Source organism: Daucus carota, chromosome 3, assembly GCF_001625215.2.
Source record: "Daucus carota subsp. sativus chromosome 3, DH1 v3.0, whole genome shotgun sequence".
Lineage (NCBI taxonomy): Eukaryota > Viridiplantae > Streptophyta > Magnoliopsida > Apiales > Apiaceae > Daucus > Daucus carota.
The window spans coordinates 61,832,425-61,853,306 of NC_030383.2; the positions used below are offsets into that span (position 1 = coordinate 61,832,425).

General features: G+C 32.4%; 1 pseudogene; it reads right to left on the reverse strand.

Moving 5' to 3' along the window:
- LOC108214105 (ARM REPEAT PROTEIN INTERACTING WITH ABF2-like) overlaps positions 1-20,882 on the reverse strand; it is a 53,488-nt pseudogene that overhangs the window by 7,581 nt on the left and 25,025 nt on the right.

Consider the following 20,882-nt stretch of genomic DNA (forward strand, 5'->3'; position numbering starts at 1 on the left):
TATTAAGAAGTTCAGAAATTCAAAGATATGAGCATCTCCCTTGGATTTTGGATGATATGTGTTTTAATATGACTTACATAGATTATGTTTATATCCTCCCATGTCACCCTCCCAGGCTCCCACCAACTTCAGCAAAAAAATTTCAAATGGAGTTTAGTATTGACCAAATTCAGCTTCATTTGGCCCTGTTATGTATACACGATATATTTAGCAGCTCACAATGTCAGACGCAAGTTTTGAGAGTGTTTGTGACATAGTTACAAAGTTTGGTTTACATAGAGGCCTCAAGTTTGTGCTATGGCCCCTGGCTGGGTCCTAATACTCACGATCGAATATGGAGATTTGCTCTTGCCCTTATTGCCCCTTTGGGGGCTTATAATACATTAAAATAAGGCGAGTGTTAGATTACTATAACTCATATGTGGCTTTTCCACACCAAAGGGTTTCAAGGTGTTGGAGTGTTGGACATCTAATGGCCACTTTTTGCTTGTACTCGGGTATGGTTATAATGATACGGAGATGCATATTCAATTGATATTCTCCAATGTTGTGAAGTATATGTTGTACCTACTTCATATGTATAATTAAACAAGTAAAGATTGCTGGGAAAAGATGAAGGATAAACCAAGTATATTATATTATGGGATATCCGCAAGCAATATTAAGTAAATTATAACATGCAGATAATGAAAATTAAAATAGAAATCAAAGGGGAGAAGTAATTTACCTGAGGATGACTAGTGGACATTGGAATTCTTGCATCTCGCACCTCTATCACAACATCCATCAATTTTAGCTGTTCTTTCAGTTCTTTTCAGTTTTTGCAATATGACCAGGATACCACTACTCAATTAGCAGCAGGGTAAGTGTACAGAAACCAGGATTAGTAAATCCAAGATGCAGTGCCAAACAACAATATACTATCTAGAGCTCTCTTAAACATGTGGACTCCGTCTTACCTGAACAGGCCGCAATGCTTTTTTCCAATAATAGAGTTCATCATCCAGATCGACCCAGTCAAATTCGTCTTCATGATTGTCAAATGTGTCACTCAAATGCAAATTACTGTTTCCATACCAACCTGGAGTATTCCCACCAACAATCTGAAATGGTGCAAACATAAGTTATATACTTCTTTCCACCAATTTGATGATAAATTTCCTATAATAATATATATATTTATATACACTGATAGAAGCACGGAATATGGAATCCACACATTAATTTTTGTTAGACAACTAGAAATGGTAATGAACGATGAATCACAAATTCGCGACATGACAGTCATAAATTAACTGCAACGAAAAAGCTATTTATGGCTTATCGAAAGTGGCTGCTTCCTTACAAAATGACATAGTGACATTTGTGCTTGGACTTTAAAAAAAACTAGGATACAGAAAGAAAACAAATTCGTGCTATAGCATCTCCTTGTGACTTTTGACATTGTTCAACCATATAATTTGAGTATTGAGAGATTTAGATCCTGTATTGTAATAACATGTGACCGATACAGCGATGCCAAACTTGTGGTTGTATATAGTCTTACAGTTCTGGCCATTTCGACTTGCATTGAACACTCTTATTGCATTATTGGGTTAGTTGCACTGGCTTTACTAGGAACAAACAAACACAAAATTAACTGTTCCACTTTATAAAGGAAGATTTCAAGTAATACGCGGACATTATACATTATTTTCTCTCATAACATACTAGTCCACAGCAGCATTAATTTAAAAATTAAAGCAATCTACTTGGACGATAACTAAATGCTTAAGAGAACATAACAATTGACATAGCTCATATCTATGAGTCTCGACACGCGACAGTAAGCTCCACTTAAGCATCATCGAACCATATTCCACTCTGACAAAGCATAACAATATACTTCAAAAAATCCAGATAGTTTAAACCCAAATCTCTCGAAATCTACTGTTTCAAACTAATTTCTAAAGATTTCAAAAGACGATTTTTTTTAAAAGGACTCCCAAAATTTCACCCAGTAAATTTTACAAGCTTCATTTCAACATCTAATTAGTCGGCGAAAAAACAGAACTTTACAATTAGATAGTAACCACATGAAAGGACAACAACGAAATCGATAAAATAAGAACATTCTAAAAAATCCATCAATAAATTAAGCTAATTTTTACATGGCATAAAGTGAAAAACCAAATTGCAAGAGTTTAATCAAAATGTGATGGAGAGAGAGAGAAGGAGAGAGGGAGAGAGGGAGAGGGAAAGGGAGAGAGGGGGAGAGAGGGAGAGGGAGGGAGCGAGAGTGAGAGAGAGAAAGGGAGAGAGATAGAGGGAGAGAGGGAGAGGGAGGGAGCGAGAGTGAGAGAGAGAAAGGGAGAGAGATAGAGGGAGAGAGGGGTAGGGAGGGAGAGAGAGAGGGGGAGAGATTACCTGGACAGTGGGGGTGGGGTGCGGTGGAGAAGCAGCACAAACAGTACTAGACAAAGGTCTGGTTTTTGGGTGAGGCCCACTATGGACTATGGTGCTGCAGAGCTCTCCCTGACAGCACAAATGGGCCGTCTTGGTGAGTTAGAAAATGGATAAATAGCAACGAGCTCACTCTTCTGTCCAAATGTATCAACTGAATCACTGATTACATTCATTAGAAAAATTTATATCAAAAATATCATTTTATCGTTAGTCGAAATTTTTAAAGTATTATATATTGAGTTTCACACATTTTCTGTGAATAGTATTACATCCAAATGAAATATTCCGAATTCTACTATTTTCGCTAATATTTTCATATTTTTAAAATTTTATCAACTATTTATTTTTAATTTTTTGATCGTTTTATTTGATTTAAATAAAAATAAATAGGAGATATATTTTTAAAAATCTAAAAATATTAGCGAAAGTAATAGAACTTGGATTCTTTCATTTCGATGTAATACCATTCATAAAAAATGTGCGAAACTCAATATATAATACTTTCAAAATTTCGACTGATGATAGAGTGATATTTTTGATACAAAATCTATACTGTACTATTAAAACCGAAACATTGAAAACTTGGTCTGTCGGTACTTGGACCGAAATACAGGTTTATTGATCAGAGAGTTTCAATTTCTTTTGTCAGAGAGTTGATGGCTAAAAAATAGCCGAGTTTGTTGAGTTTGATCTGATTTGTCAACCATGAACATGTTCAATTGGCAGAGTTTACTTTTACTTATACTAAAACGCGGGAACCGGCTAGTAAAGATGGTTGATCTTGATCGAGACTAGCTATTAATTTCTTCTGATTGCTACAATAATAGGAACATAACCAGTTTTAGCATCAACTTGGAAGTTGCAGAGAAGCCCAAGGTCTACCAAGTACGTGAAAGATGATTTATGACAACACTAATGAGTCAAGAATTTATCATAGTGATATTTTTAACGACTTTACATATCAATTTCTTTTGGCAATCAAGTCTCAAACCAATAAGAGGATTAACTGCACCTCATCATCAGCTCAGATACTTTACAACTAATACTAGAAATCTCGATATCCTCTGCCTCCCTTTCCTATAGTGTTCCATTCCAAACTCCATAGAAACAGTAAGCAAAAATCCAATAAGAGGATTAAATTTTTCCTGAAATTAGCTTAATATCTTTGCTTTGGATTAAAAGAAATCGATACCATGTAACCACCGACAAACAATCTCAAAATGCATCAAAAGCAACAAGAAGCCATATCCTGTGAGCGTGAAACGGCTTACATGAGAACAAGGGATGTAAATGAAATTCAAGTTCCAAACATGCCATAATATGAATCATTACACTAATATGAGACTATGTGATTAAGGATAATAAGCAAAAATTATGAAGCAAAAAGAACAAGAAGAAAACATAAATTTGTGGTTTAATACACACAAATTATAATAAGGAGAAAACATATAATCAAATAGTTTATACTGAAGGACCATATAGATCTATTACATAAATGATAAATCAAAATACTTGTTTCCAATAGGCCTTTTCTAATTTTGCCACAGGTTCTAGCAAAATCATTAAACAAAGTGGTGCCTTGACGACACTTGGGGCACTTTTGATTGTTTTCAGGTACTAGTACGAAAATATACAGCTGAAAGCCATTAGCTTGGAAGCAATATCACTGCTTTCTTCCTTCTCGTTATGAGTCATGCGTTGTGCAAGCTTTGCCATGCTTGTCCGACCAGTAGGTGTGATATAACTGCTGTTCATGAAAGTATATCAGAATTCAATAATGTAGTTACATTCAGTTAGTAAAATGAATGGATCGCAAATGACCTGAATTATCTTCATGAAGTCCCGCAGATGGCATAATGGTTGCCAAAAACTCACATTGCCTTTGAAGGATTGCCAATTTGCCATCCACCTTTGTGCACCAAAACCCATGCCGGACCTTAATAAAGGACGGTACAGGGGGCGGATTGAACTCTCATCGTATTCAGCTTGTTCTACCCAAATAATCTGCCACACAAAATTAAAAAAACAACCATGAAACAGATCGTTAGTAAAAAGTCAATTTTGTATTCATCCATACCAGATTACCAGGGCAATGCAGTATTGCAGTAGCACTGAAAAGATCTGAACCAGGTCTAAACATAAAATATTTAACTGCACTGGAGAGTAATATTTTAGTTGAGAAATCTGATCACGTAAGAAACTATTTTATGATGGCAAACATGAAGTTTGAAAATCCCCCTAGCAGTTAATCTTATTTTATTTAAACAACTTGCTAGACATTGTGCAGGAAAATGTACATGCACATGCAAAACCAAGAACCCAGAAAACTGTTTGTGTTTATTTATCACTTATGAAATGCCGCCACAAAAGCAGGCCTTTTGACAGGACCAAGAGCAGTCTCAACTCTCACCCTTAAAGCTGGTTTGCAAAAGCACTTAAATATTACCAGAAGTTTCGGCTTCTGAGGTGAAAGTATCTTATTGGGAGTTGGCACTAAATAATTAATGTTTTTTTGAGAAGTAGGCTAGATCAACAACAGTATATAAACATGATTTCTCCCAGAGAAGATTGTATAAATAAAGTAAACACAAACACAAATTTGATTATGTAAGAATTTATATGTCTACTGCATGCTATACAGTTACTTAATTTGCTAAAACGACCTTGCTTATTAAGCAAAATTTACTACTAATTCAAGTGCATGGACTATTTTGGTCTAGTATTACTCGTACTCTCTTGGACAATAGATTTAGCTATCATTTTAACCATTTTTTTTTCATCTTCCTCTTCTTTGCCTTGTGAGCACATCCTATAAGTCTTGCTTGTATTTTCTAATCTATTATTGGGTTTTTAAATATATGTTCTCATGTACAAGCCTTGCCTCTATTTGCTAAACTTAATATTTAAGAAATGATCAAATGATGGATAATCAAAAAGTGCGTTTTATCAAATCTATCACACAACCTTGGACTAGGATCCTACTTTTTTTTATTGTTTTAGCAAAAATGCTTATAGAAGCTTTATTTTAGACAATCTAATCAGCTCGATAATAAAATAAATAATAAAATAACAATTATATTTAATTTGTTGCATATATTAGATTATTAAAATATAATCTAACAATAGAGAGAAATTGTCCACTCATATATACTTTTTTCAAAAAAAACAAAGTTATGATCAACAATAAACATTTTAAACATACTTTCAAAAAAAATAGTTATATGGTCAACAATAAACACATTAAACATACAACATAAAACAAGACAACAACTTCACTCACTTTGGCATGTAGAATCGCCCATGTGTTATAATTCATCCGCAACTTTCAATTGATGATGCCCATCTGACAAGAACGCATGTAGATTTTAAAATTATATATATAAATAACAAATATAATCAACAAGCTCGGTATAAATCTTAAAAATCGAAAACTTACATGGTATGCGGATGAAGAATACTTCATGTTTTGGAGCATTTTCTTCATTATTTCCTGTATTTATAAATTATTATTTCACAACTATATTAATCCGAACAAATTAATGTGATATATGAACTTTTTAATGAACCTATATAGAATAAATTAATATATAGATTAACAAATCTTAATTTATACTTCAAATATTGATCTCAACTCGAGCCTCATTATATTTAAGACCTAATATAATTAACATCCAAATTGGTTCAATTGATAATATCAAGAATAATGCTTAGGTTCAAATTCGACTTACACACATCTTGTTTACTAGATGAAGACATCTCATTTGATTTATACAAAACCCATGTAGATTTAAAAAAAATTGAGATTTAAAATATATTAACATCAAAATTTGGAATATACAAATTCAAACAAAACAAGTTATCAATCAATTCATAAAATCACCTAATATGTAAATTAATAATTTAAACAACAATGCTTACCGATGTGATTTAGATAAAGTCGCGATCTCAAGTATTTTTGCACGCTATCCACGTTTATAAACAACGCAACGCTCTGAATTTAATTTATATAAATCTTGTTGGTGACGGCGTTCGTTGTTATGGGTGTATTTATCTATGCAGAGCATAAAATTTTTCGATGAGGAGATGAGATGAGAGAAAGGAGAAATTATGAGAGGCGGCTATGAATGAAATAGGGTAAAAGATGGGTACAATATTTATAGGAAAATTTTGTATGAAATAATATGGAAAAGGCCCATTCTAATAAAAACATATAGGCCCAATCTCGATGAACTAAGTTTTATCATAATCATCAACTTTTTAAGAAATTATGAGTTTTAATTGTACCTAGTTGTTATAAATTTATAATATACTCCCTCCGTCCCCTTTACATGTCCATTTTGATTTTGGAGTCAAATTGATCATTTTTGACTAACAATTACAAATTATCAATTTATTATTTTTAAAATCTGAAAGTTGCATATTAATAAAGACTAAATATACTTTATAATGATATGATTTTTTTATTATTTTTCCCAATTGTGTGATACATGTAAATTCTTGTCAAAATAGAGTCAATTTGACTGGTCAAAAATCAAAATGAACATGTAAAAGAGGACGGAGGGAGTAAGTAATTAGTCAATACAATTGTATTTGGTGATGAAATTATAATATATTTTTTGTAAATTTCTAAACACATATTTACGAAGTTTATGATTTAATCAAAAACTCGATGAAAAATTATTGATCATACAATATAAAAAAAGAAAAATAATAATTTATTATTGAGGTTTTTCACAAATACCCAAGTCTAGAAAGTCTTTTGCAAAATACTATTACTTTTTTACAAAATTTGCAAAAATACAGTTTTTTAAAATGTAAAAACGCCATTTTTCTGAAACTTCTTTACAAAAATACGAAGTTTACAGTTACAATCATATCTGTAATTATAAACGCAACTTAAAAAAACTGTTGAAATTACAGACACACACATACATATAGTTTTTTTGACCAAAAGCTAAAAATTCAATAAAATACTCAAGCCTAGTGAGGACAACCCCCCGAACTATCAATTATGTGAAACAAAAAACGGGCTAGCAAATAGTCATTTTGTTTTCAGCTCATTTAACACAGAATATTTAAATTCTTTAATCTAAGAAGTATTACAATCATATCTCGAGTTATCAAACCTACATCAACTTTGACAATAGTAGCACACAATTGACATTCAGATAAGCATCATCTACTGCCCAATGTTTACGACAATTTTTTGTCGTGAAAGGTAAACTCTTGCGATATTCACCACCATACCATATTTGATGCGAGTCTTACGGATCACCCAAAATAGAATATAAGCCAGCCATTATTAGAAAAATTACCGATACTCTTAGCAAAGCACACAAAAACATCAAAACACAAAACATCAACATCCCAAAAAAATGGGAACGATCTTGATAACAAGGTATTCAATAAGAACTCGCCCAAAAGGATCAGATTTTGATTCTATTAAAAAAAACTATAAATATGAGAGAGAATGAAAGAGCGAAGAGGCTTGATAAATGAAAGGGGATGAAGGTTGAAGAGCAGAGAAATGACGGTTCAAACCCTAACTTTGGAAGTCGAATCTCAAAACTGCAAACCCTAGAATATCTAGTTGAAATTATATTTAATTGCATAATAAGTTGGAACGGCTTTCAAAGGTCTCAAAGATGAGTTCTCCTGCTGAGCCGGTACTAATAACAAAAAATCTAATAAAATCATATTAGAAAACACATGTTGCATTTAATTGCATTAGGTTGAAAGCTATTTTCACAAGTACTTTCAAACTATTGTAAAATTACAAATTAACTGACAAAACAAATAGTAATTTTGATAAATACCCTTTACAAATTTAATAGTTCTATATCTCACTGATCATGCACATCTTAATGTGCTTATCTCCTAGATAAAGGTATTAGTGCTCGTATTAAAAAATAAATATACAGTCATCTAATATGTAATTCTATCTTATATATATTTATCAGTTTATTAAGTCTCAAAGCTTTGGACAATCCCAAAATTCAAAGAGCTCTCATTCATGGCCGGGACCTTTAATATCTGCAAATAAATTAAAAGTTTGTGAATTTTTTACGACGTATTATGTTATACTTTAAACATACACAATTGTACACATAACTATCTAACTTCCAAATTGTGGATTTCATCCATTTAAGTATCTCAACTGATCCACAACATATCATAATACACTGACTTATGAGAGTGTCCAAAACTCTTGTAAAGATTTTTTTTTTAATATATAGAACAACTATACACACCAATCATATGAATCATATATATTACTAATTTGTTGAAATACTATAAAATGAACATTGATATATAAATTAAGATCACATATATGGTTGGTTGACTTGCATAGATTATGCTTATATCCTTGAAAGTATGAAAAGCAGCTCCCATGAATTCATCAGTTAATTTACTCCTTACCCCATGTCGCCCTCCCAGGCTCCCTCCCACTTCAACAAAAAAAAATAAATTCAAATGGAGTTTAGTACTGACCAAATTCAACTTCAATTGGCCCTGTTAATTATACATGATTTATTTAGCAGCTCACAATGTCAGACGTAAGTTTTGAAAGTGTTTGTAACATAGTTACAAAGTTTGGTTTACATAGAGGCCTCACCTTTGTGCCATGCCCCCTGGCTGGGTCCTAAAACTCACAATCGAATATGGAGATTTGCTCTTGTCCTTATTTCCCCTTAGGGGGCTTAGAATATATTAAGAAATAAGATGAGTGTTAAATTACTATAACTCATATGCGGCTTTTCCGCACCAAAAGGTTCCAAGGAGTCGGAGTGTTGGACATCTAATGGCCACTTTTTCCTTGTGCTCGGGTATGGTTATAATGATATGGAGATGCATATTCAATTGATATTCTTCAATGTTGTGAAGTATATGTTGTACCTAGTTCATGTGTATAATTAAACAAGTAAAGATTGCTGGGAAAAGATGGAGGATAAACCAAGTATATAATATTATTGGATATCCGCAAGCAATATTAAGTAAATTATACAAAATTTTGAAAATTGCATTTCGCAACCCAATGGTATTTTGGGCGCTGCATTCTTCACCCCTTCCGTCAAAACTTAACACATCTGTTAAAAATTTGAGGGTAATTGAGGCATTAAAAAATTATTGAAACACAAATGCACTAATTGTGGGTTAATTAGATTCTAAGAACTCTCAAATCTCTACTAAACATCATTGACCAGAAGCCTCTGCTTCCTCTGCTATTCGAAATCCCTACCAAACATCCACCTCTCCGGTCTCTCACTCACTCCCCATCTTTCAGCACACCTCTCAGCTCCGGTGAATATCATCTCAAATCTTACTCCCCCCCCCCCATTCACCAACTCAACAACCTTCAAACTACCCAAAACAGAGCCAACTGAGTTCAGCCAGGGCTCCGATCAACACCCGTTGCTTTAGTTACCGACCCTGCGCAAATCGACGGTTTTTGGAGAATGCTGGAAAGTATATAAAGTTTCTAGAGGCGCAAGTGAGCATGCTGCAGTGTATGCCTGTTGATGACTGTCTGGTAAGTGAGAATGTGAGTGGTGGAATGGATAGGAACAGAGTGTTGCAGATGATGGTGAACTCGGAGGTGAGTCAGGGGAAGATGAGTTCAGAAGGCATGTGTGTTTACTCGGGGGAGCAGCTGGTTCAGATTATTGTTGCAGCAGTAACAGAGGTTCAGAGGTGTAGAGTAAATTAGGGTAAATACACATATATTTAGGGCATATATCTGTTAAATGGGGAAGAAGATGGTTAAAATACGATATTCCCATTTTACCCTCTGCTTGAGTAACGTAAAACATGAATATTTAACGGAGGTTGACGGAACCAGTGCAGAATGCAGCGCCCAAAATACCAATGGGTTGCGAAATGCAATTTCCGAAATTTTGTTGACTAAAGTGGTTTTGGGCCCAACTGTAGGGGTGCAAAATGCAATTAACTCTAAATTATAACATGCAGATAATGAGAAATAAAATAGAAATTAAAGGGCAGAGGTAATTTACCTGAGGATGACTAGTGGACATTTGAATTCTTGCATCTCGCACCTCTATCACAACATCCATCAATTTCAGCTGTTCTTTTAGTTCTTTTTCAGTTTTTGCAATATGACCAGGATAACAGTACTCAATTAGCAGCAGGGTAAATGTACAGAAACCAGGATTAGTAAATCTAAGATGCAGTGCCAAACAATAATATACTATCTAGAGCTCTCTTAAACATATGGACTCCATCTTACCTGAACAGGCCATATGGACTCCATTTTAAAATACGTGAAAAAGGAGGATGAACATACTTAAAACTAACAGAAATATATTTATATAAAAGTAGTACTCATTTGTCTTATTTTTCATATTTAAGAAAATATAGAGCATAAAAATGTTAGAAGAAAAAGAATATACCATAAAAAATAAATTAATAATAAATAAACTACAAAATATTTAGAGAAAATATAAAAATCGATATAGACAAGAAAATACAGAACATAAAAAAAACTATAAAGAAAAAAAGTACAATAATGTGACAAGAAAGAATACTAAATAATAATATAACAAAAAAACTACTGAACACATGGAGAAAAAATAAAAAGCAATATAGACAAGAAAATACAGTCATAAAAAATGTTACTCCCTCCGTCCCCCTCAATTGTTTATATTGGAGGGGGACACGGAGACCAAGACAATGTATGAAAAATAAGTAAGGTTAGATGAAAAGTGGGTAAAGTGGTGGGACCCATCAATATTTAATAATAGATTTGAGATAGTGGAGGAAAGTAGCGGGTGTAATAGTAGTTTTTATTGTTAAATATGAGATAGTGAGGGAAGATAGTGGGTGTAATGATTGAAAAAACTTACTATTTATAGTAATGTAAAGAAATGAGAGGGACATCCCAAAATAGTAACTGTAAAGAAATGAGAGGGACAGAGGGAGTATTAAAAAAAGTACAACAATGAGACAAGAAAGAAAATATAATAAAAAAGATAGATTATATAATAAAAAAACTACAGAACATGTGGAGAAAAAATAAAAAACAATATAGACAAGAAAATACAGAACATAAAAAATGTTATAAAGAAAAATAAAAGTACAACAATGTGAAAAGAAAGAATATATAATAAAAAAATTAAATTATATAACAAAAAACTACAAAACATGTGAAGAAAAAATAAAAATCAATATAGACAAGAAAATACAGAACATAAAAAATAAAAAAAAAGTATAACAACGTGAAAAGAAAGAATATATAATAAAAACAATTAAATCATATAACAAAAAAACTACAGAACATGTGGAGAAAAAATAAAAATCAATATAGACAAAAAAATACAGAACATAAAAAATTTTATTAAACAAAAAGGTACAATAATTGACAAAAAAGAATATATAATAAAAAAATTAAATTATATAACAAAGAATTTACAGAACATGTGGAGGAAAAATAAATTCAGTATAGACAAAAAAATACAGAACATAAATATTTTAATAAAGGAAAAAAAAAGTACAACAATGTGACACAAAAGAACATATAACAAAAATTTAAATTATATAATAAATAAACTACAGAACATGTGGAGAAAAAATAAAACTCAATATAGACAAAAAAATACAGAACATAAAAAATTTTATAAATAAAAAAGTACAACGTGCCTAAAACAAAAAATTAAATTATATAACAAATAAATTACAGAACATGTATTCAATATAAAATACATAACATAAACAATGTTATAAACAAAAATGGATATAATATTGTAAAAAAACGAATTATAATAATAATAATAATAATTTATTTATGTAAAAAAAGTTTTAACTCTAATTTTAAATTTTAATAGTATGTTGTTTTTCATTTTTTATAATAAATCATATACTTCTTTTATTTTTTGTACAGAACACATATAGTAGTTGTTCGTGTCTTATTAGTGGGGTTGTTGTATGTCTTACTATTAGTGTGTCTCCTATCCATGCACCGTGTTAGTTTTTTTGTTAAATACTCTTAACCTATTTCTTAGGTTACCAAATTAGAGCATCTCCAATAGTCTCTTAAGTCATTCCTCAAATATAATATAAAATATTCACTCTTAACAATTTAATGTATATTCATCTCCAACAACACTCTTTACATCCACTCTTAAACAATATTTTATTATTAAATGAATAGGACTACAATACTAGAGTGGAAAGAGAAAGTGGATGCTTGTATTACTTTATAATAAAATATAACTTAAGAGTGAGTGAGAGACTCTTAAAAGAGAGGAGAGAGAATAGACTCTTAAGGTTTTGAAGAGCCTTTAAGAGTCTATTGGAGCTTCCATTTTGTTAATGCTCTCTATTTTTTCATTTAAGAGCTTGTTTAAAGAGCTTATTGGAGATGCTCTTAGTGGGTTTCAAGGAGAAAGATATATATATATACAGGGTCTTGCTCAAATGAGAACTCTTCTTATGGTGAGATATGAGATCTAATCTCAGCCACTCATTTAAATACATTATATTCATCTCTCACCATTCATTTAATATTTTAATATTTTATCATCTTCTAATTCAACTACCTATCACCTTCAACCACCGTTGACCACCACCACCACCTACGGCAACCACCAGAAAATCACCGCCGACAAACATAAAATCACCACCGTAAAATATAAAATCACCACCGGAATACTAAAAATCACCGCCTGAAAACCAAAAATCACCACACTGCCACCATCTAAAAACCACCACCGCCACCCACAAATCTGAAAAATTACCAAATACAAAATAAAATCACCACCGTAAAAAGAAAAATCACCAATAAGCAACCGGATACACAATCACACCGCCACTCAACACACCACCAAGAGCCGCATCTCCGGCGAACACACCACCAGTCATTAGTGGTTGGTTCACGATCTCCTTCCAAACCTCAGATCTATCCTCCTCCGTATTCTCTTCTTGCGGCTTCAGACGACGGCGAAGGAAGCCGAGACGCGATTGGCGACGTGCGGAGACGTCGGCCGCAGCGTGACGTGGCCGAGATGTCGGCGGCGACTGCCGCCATGGCAGAGGTCGGCGGCAGGCCGCGTTACGGCAGCGCTAGAGAGAGAAATGAGTAGATCTAATGTTTGGAGTGGAGCCGGTGTGTGGTGTTGGTGCGTCGTGGTGGTGATGGTGGTGGGTGGTGGTGGTGGTTGGGTGTGGGTGTGATGGATGGTGGTTGGGGATGGGTAGAGAGATGGATGAAAGAGATGAAAGATAAAATAGAAATTTAAAATATGTGGTTGAGATTTAATTGAGGGATAAAAATGTGTGGCTGAGATTAGATCTCATATCTCACATTAGCTGGGGTTCTCATTTGAGCAAGAGCCTATACATATATATATAAACTTAAAAAACTCCCTATAGTTAAAACCCAAACCTCTCGAAATCTATTGTTTCAAACTAATTTCTAAAGATTTCAAAAGACGATTTCTTTAAAAGGACTCCAAAAATTTAACCCGGTAGATTTTACAAGCTTCATTTCATCATCTAATTAGTCAGCAAAAAAAAAACAGCAGAACTTTACAATTAAATAGTAACCACATAAAAGGACAACAACAAAATGGATAAAACAAGGACATTCTGAAAAACCCATCAATAAATTAAGCTAATTTTCACATTGCATAAAGTGAACAACCAAATTGCAAGACTTTAATTAAAATGTGATGGAGAGAGATAGAGGGAGAGAGACGGATAAAGGGAGAGAGGGACAAAGATAGAGGGAGAGAGGGAGGGAGAGAAAGAGGGGGAGCGAGAGAGGGGGGGGGGAGAGGGGGGAGGGAGAAAGCGAGAGAGATAAAGGGGGAGAGAGAGAGGGAGGGAGAGAAAGAGGGGGAGAGAGAGAGGGGGGGAGAGGGGGGAGGGAGAAAGAGAGAGAGATAAAGGGGGAGAGAGAGAGGGAGAGGGGAGAGAGATTACCTGAATAGTGGAGGTGGGGTGGGTTGGAGAAGCAGCACAAACAGTAGACAAAGGTCTGGTTCTTGGGTGAGGCCCACTAATAAGTGATGGTGCTGCAGAGCTCTTCTTGACACAACAAAGCCCAGATGATCTCTGAACAAGTTCAGTTTTATAAGACGACTCACAGAGGAAAGAAGATAAAAATGGAGAAGCAGTTAATTAAAAAACGGTTTTTCTATGGTGTGCCCATGGGCACACATTAAGCACCAAAATTTATGAAATTGAAGGGTTTCTATTGGCTTACCTTCTTTAATAATGATGGACCCTCCTGCAGTTACAACAACCACACCAATCAAAACCCTCCATTTTTATTAATGTTAGTGCTTAGCATGTGCCCATGGGCACACACTAGCCAAACCGATTAAAAAAAATTATTTTTCAAAAATATACAAGTGTATGTTTGGTTGAGACAACTTCTAGCTTTTTCCGACAAAAAATCCGCTTCTATTTTTTGTAACATGTTTGTGTAAAAATTAAGAATCACTTGTTAAGAATGCTAATTTTTATTTCAGGACTTCTACTTATTTCCCAAACAGTTTGATCACTTATAAGTCTTAATTTAATCCTCAATTCTAGTTCATTTATTTAGTTTAAGCAAAAACACTTTTTTTAGATTCATCCAAACAGCCTTATATTATAAAAAAATATTTTTAAAAATACTAATTAATTTTTTTTTTTAAATTACGATTTACAACTATTGCAACTATATTTGCAAACGATCAACCACAAATTTTAATCATATTTACAATCAATCAATCACAAATGCAATTTTACATACTATGTTACACAACAAGTTCGCTTCCACGCCTAAGAAAAAAAAAGAAATCTACATAAAATATACACACATCTAAAATGTCTAACTTGCTCGTATCAAGCAGTTACTAAAATCCTTTTTTCAAAACTCTAAATTACTCTTGACAAAATCCCCGGTTATCAAAACCCCACCTTATAAATTCCTCATTTATTAAACCCTATGAATTCTTTTATTTCCCATCGATCCCTAACAATCTCACCTCTATTTTCTACTTCTTCGAGCTCTATACATTGGCTATGTTGCACTGTTAACTCTTCTATACTCCCGTTCTCAAAGAATGTCAAGCACAGAAGATGTTTAGATACGTGTCATTGCCTGATGATTTGCGCACTGTATCTTATCGGAGTGAGACCCACGAGTTGCATAGCACAAGAGATTTGTAGGTACGTGTCGTTACATGATGATTTGTGCATTGTGTCTAATTGGAGTGGGATCCACAAGGTGCATACGAGGATTTATGTAGCATAAGGTTTAGAAGCAAGTATTGTCCACGACATAACTTGTATATGTGGTGAGAGATGATTGTGTCAACATGAGTCTGCTTCCCATTTTCTCTAATCACCTCATTTAGTTTATGTTTTACATCAGTTTTTTTCAAAAATTAAATCAGAGTTACAATTTCAGTTGCAAAACGATTTTTAAAAATAAAACTTAGTAAATAGTAATTTTGGAAATAAGTTTCAAAATGATAATACTTCTAAAAAAGTAGTATTTTGAATATTTTTTCTAAAAAATTCACTTGAAATAATTTTAATTATCTTAAATGACATAGTATCGAAAGAGTTCTTCAAAATAATTCAAGTTTTATTATATTATTTTAATATGTCTTATTAATTCTCTGATCTAATCGTTTCAATTTATCATCAGTTATGTGATTAAATAATTCCCATCAATCGAATCTTATTTATGCAATTTAGAATCCCCACCTCTATTTAACATATTTCCTTTAGATTGATTAATCCTGTAAATTAAATACCATTCAATATCATTAAATTTGTAAATCTAAATCCAAAATATTTATAACTTAATGATTTTAGTGTTAAAACTTTATAATATAACATATTACACAACATGTGTCTATATAATATATAATATAAATGAAATTAATGAAGGTATGATATATAACAGAAACAAATTCATCCTTTGTCCATCATCCTCAAAATCAGTGGTAAGTCCATTTTTTTTATGATATTGTCATTGTTTCCACTAATTGTATCATTCAAGTATTGAATTAGTTGCTCTTTCTTTTTCGCAGTTTCACTCGGGCAAGGAGTTTGTTAACAATTTTGCAGTATCAGACGAAACCTTCCAGCTTATTGAAGGTAAACTTTATACTATTAGTACAATTAATTGGATGAGTAGAAATTTGGGCTGATTGAAGCAATATTATATTCATCATTACTGTCAGTGGCGGATCTAGGATTTTGACAAAGGGGGCTTCACAAGTATTAAAAAAAAATTACAAAAGTCTTAAAGATCTCAAATACATAATATTCCCTAATTATATTTATACATTGTCACGAGGAGGTAATTGCATTCTTCGAGATGCCATTTTTTGAAAACGATCTAAAATTAATTCACTATTGATCTTTGCAAATACATCCTTCTCGATGTATACCACCAAGCTATCATTCATCCATTCATCTCCCATTCGATTTCGCAAATCAGTCTTGACGATATTCATTGCAGAAAATATTCTTTCAACGAGAGCAGTTGCCACAGGTAGAAGTAATGCTAATTCAGTCAAACGATACACCAATGGATATGTGCAAGACTTCTTAGTAGCTGCCAATTTTTTTGCAAGAGTTCCCAAATCTCCGATACTAGAAAATTCTTGATTTCTCTTGACATCATAAATATACATGCCTAATTGATTGCGAATCATTAGAAGTTCTGTCCATGAAAAATCCTCTGGATAAAGATTAGCAAGATGCACTAGTTTATCAGCATCTAAGGCAGAATATGAATCTCTAGGATCAAGACAAGCTAGAAGCAAGTCTGTAGTTGTTTCTGGAAACCGGTTATCCAACTCTTGTGAAATTAAATCAACCACCTAAATTGCAAATGATAAATAGTTATATTAATAAAGAGGTAATGTATTGAGAAAAACACAATTGAAATGGACTAGGTAAATTACCTCACAAAAATTTCAACCCGATAATGATGATATATAGTTGGTAACACTTTGTCCATCTCTTCTCATTCGGGTACGAGATTGTATGATATCATCCATATTACTTGTTGGCTTAAAAAGAAAGCAACAAAAACAATAAGCTGCATCCTTGAATATACTATATTCCAACCAATCATGTAAATCAAACCAATCCGCTTGAAAAGACCTTTTTAATTCACCAAATTGACTTTTTGGAAAATTATGTACTCTTGGTTGACAAGGACCTTTAGATATGTACTCTCTCCTAACGCGATCTCTAACCCCAACATCAAATTCTTCAATTGGTTTCCGTTCTCCTGGATCACTTTTAATATCATTTAGATCAAACTCAAGTGTAGAATTGGAGTTTATTTCTACATTTAATCTAGGAGAGGGACTACTACCACCACTTGATCAATCTAATGAATTTCTTGGCCTTTAAGTAAAATATTTAGCAATTGACATTGAGCCTACATAAATTTTAACACTTAAATATTCAGTTCACAATTAATCCCTAATTTTAACATATACAAAAAATTAATATATATATATATATATATATATATATATATATATATATTTTGTTTAGTGAATGGGCTGGGCTAATAATATAAAAGTATGGGCTGAAATTGTTGGGTGGGCTCACTTCCAAAACCTAAAAAATTTATACTACAATATGAATTAACTATGGGCTCACGGGTGTGCTTAAGCCCCAGAGCCCCCATGGTGTATATGCCACTGATTACTGTTATTGTTATTTTTAATAAATTTTTGCTAACAATTGTAAATGATTTTGTAGTCTCTAATGCCAGATTTGAATCTTCCCTACAAGGAGAAGGAAGAAAGCAGTGATATTGCTTCCAAGCTAATTGCTTTCGGCTGCAGAGCGTGCTATATTTTCGTACTAGTACCTGAAAACAATCAAAAGTGCCCCAAGTGTCGTCAAAGCATCACTCTGTTTAATGATTTTGCTAGAACCCATACGTGGGCAAAACTAGAAAAGGCCTATAAATCAAAATACTTATTTTGAATAGGCCTTTCCTAGTTTTGCCTACGGGCTCTAGAAAAACCATTAAACAGAATGGTGCCTTGACGACACTTGGGGCACTTTCGATTGTTTTCAAGTACTAGTGCGAAAATGTAGCACGCTCTGCAGCCAAAAGCAATTAGCTTGGAATTCCTTCTCCTTGTAGGGAAGATTCAAATCTGGCATTAAAACCTACAAAATCATTTACAAGTGTTAGAAAAAAATATTAAAAACAAGAATTACAATAATGATAAATATTATATTGCGCACAGTTGCTTCAATCAGCTCAAATTTCTACTCATCAAAGTAATAGTACTAACAATATAAAGTTTACCTTCAATGAGGATGGTTTTGTCTGATAGGATAGTTAACAAACTCCTCGCTTGAGTAAAAATGCAAAAAAAAAAGAAGAGAGCAACTAGTCTGATACTTCATCAATGATACAATTAGTAGAAGCAATCATAATACCATAAAGGAAATGGACTTACCACTGATTTTGAGGATGATGGACCTGTGTCTACCGGAAAAAGGGAGCCAGCTTTGTCAGACAGCTTAAACAAAGCCTCTGACGCAAGTTGTCGAAATTCTAAATTCCTTGATTCTAAAAGCTGAAGTAGAATTTTTAGTCCTGTAACATTAAGAGTGCACAACCTAATGAATTACTGTTGTTATTAACAAGAAATGATTTTCGGTCATCAGGTGAACAAAAAAAAAATCGATATTGAATATCTGTCATAATTATGTAAAGCCTCACAATCAGGTTGTTGACATTTCTATGGAGCATGATGTCAAGAAATTTGGGAGTCTACCAGGGATAATCAAAATTAGGCGGGGTGGGGTGTTAAAAATATATATTATAGTTTTAGGTGAGATCTTTTTTTCCAACGGATATTGTTAAATCCAAATAAACATAATCAAATATCATGTTGCGTGATATTATTAGTAATATGATAGAACTGTATAAAGGAAATGTACTTAATTAAGTAGTTCTTATTAAAAAAAATGCTTATAGAAGGTTTATTTTAGGCAACCTAATTAGATCAATTATAAAATATAAATATATCTTATCTGTTACATATATTAGATTATTAAAATATAATGTAACATGCAATAGGGAGAAATTGTCCACTCGACCGGATATACATATTTCAAAAAAAATAAAGTTATATGATCAACAATAAACACATTAAACATACTTTGAAAAAATAGTTATATGGTCAACAGTAAACATACTAAACATAGAACATAAAACAAGACAACTACTTTACTCACTTTGGCTATGTAAGATCGCCCATGTACTATAGTTCATCTGCTGCAACTTTCAATTGATGATGCCCATCTGACAAAAACACATGTAGATTTTTAAATTATATATATAAATAACAAATATAATTAACAAGCTCGGTATAAATCTTAAAAATCGAAAACTTACATGATATGCGGATGAAGAATACTTCATGTTTCGGAGCATTTTCTTCATTGTTTACTGTATTTATAAATTATTATTTCACAAATATATTGATCCAAACAAATTAATATGATATATGAGCTTTTTAATTTATACTTCAAATATTGATCTCAACTCGAGCCTCATTATATTCAAGACCTAATATGATTAAAATCCAAATTGGTTCAATTGATAATATCAAGAATAACCCTTGGGTTCAAAATCGAAATTTATACAAAATCCATGTATATTTAAAAAGCTTGAGATTTTTTTTTAATGGTGTACATACTCGTAGATGAATTGTATCGAAATACAATAAACCGCAACCGGGATTTTTTTTTTTCAAAAAAGTTTATCATCTAACCGAAAGTCATGCAAGCATAACTCCGGACGCTTAGACAACAAAGCTTAAATGAATGAGAAAAGAATACCATGCACGTCTCGCTTCCACAGTATCCTGAGAAAAAAAACAATCAAACAAAACATAAATCAATATACAAGAAAAATCTAATAAAAACAAAACCAAAAGAGTTTATATATCAAGAATAGAGAGAGAGAATATATATATATATATATATATATATATATATAATGTAGAATTATTAATTAATATCTAACCAAAGGAACACATTAAAATTTAATAATTTAACTGAGGAATAAAAATTGAGTTTAACATGTAATTAAATATATTAAATGTAATGACCATCAAAATGGTACTCCCTCCGTCCCAAAATAGTTGTCACATTTGGTTTTGTGCCGGTCAAATTGACTAAAGTTTGACTGAAATTTATTAATATTTTATCAATTGACAAATTAAAAAAAATATGTCATCGGAAATAACTTTTAATCTACTTTAAGATGTAATTTTCAGTTTTTTAAAATAATGAGTAATTGACTTATAATATTTAGTCAAAACTTAGTCAATTTGACCAACAAAAATAGAAATGTGACAACTATTTTGGGACGGAGGGAGTAACAAAAGCCATAAAAATGGCACTAAAGGCCATTAAAGGCATAAAAT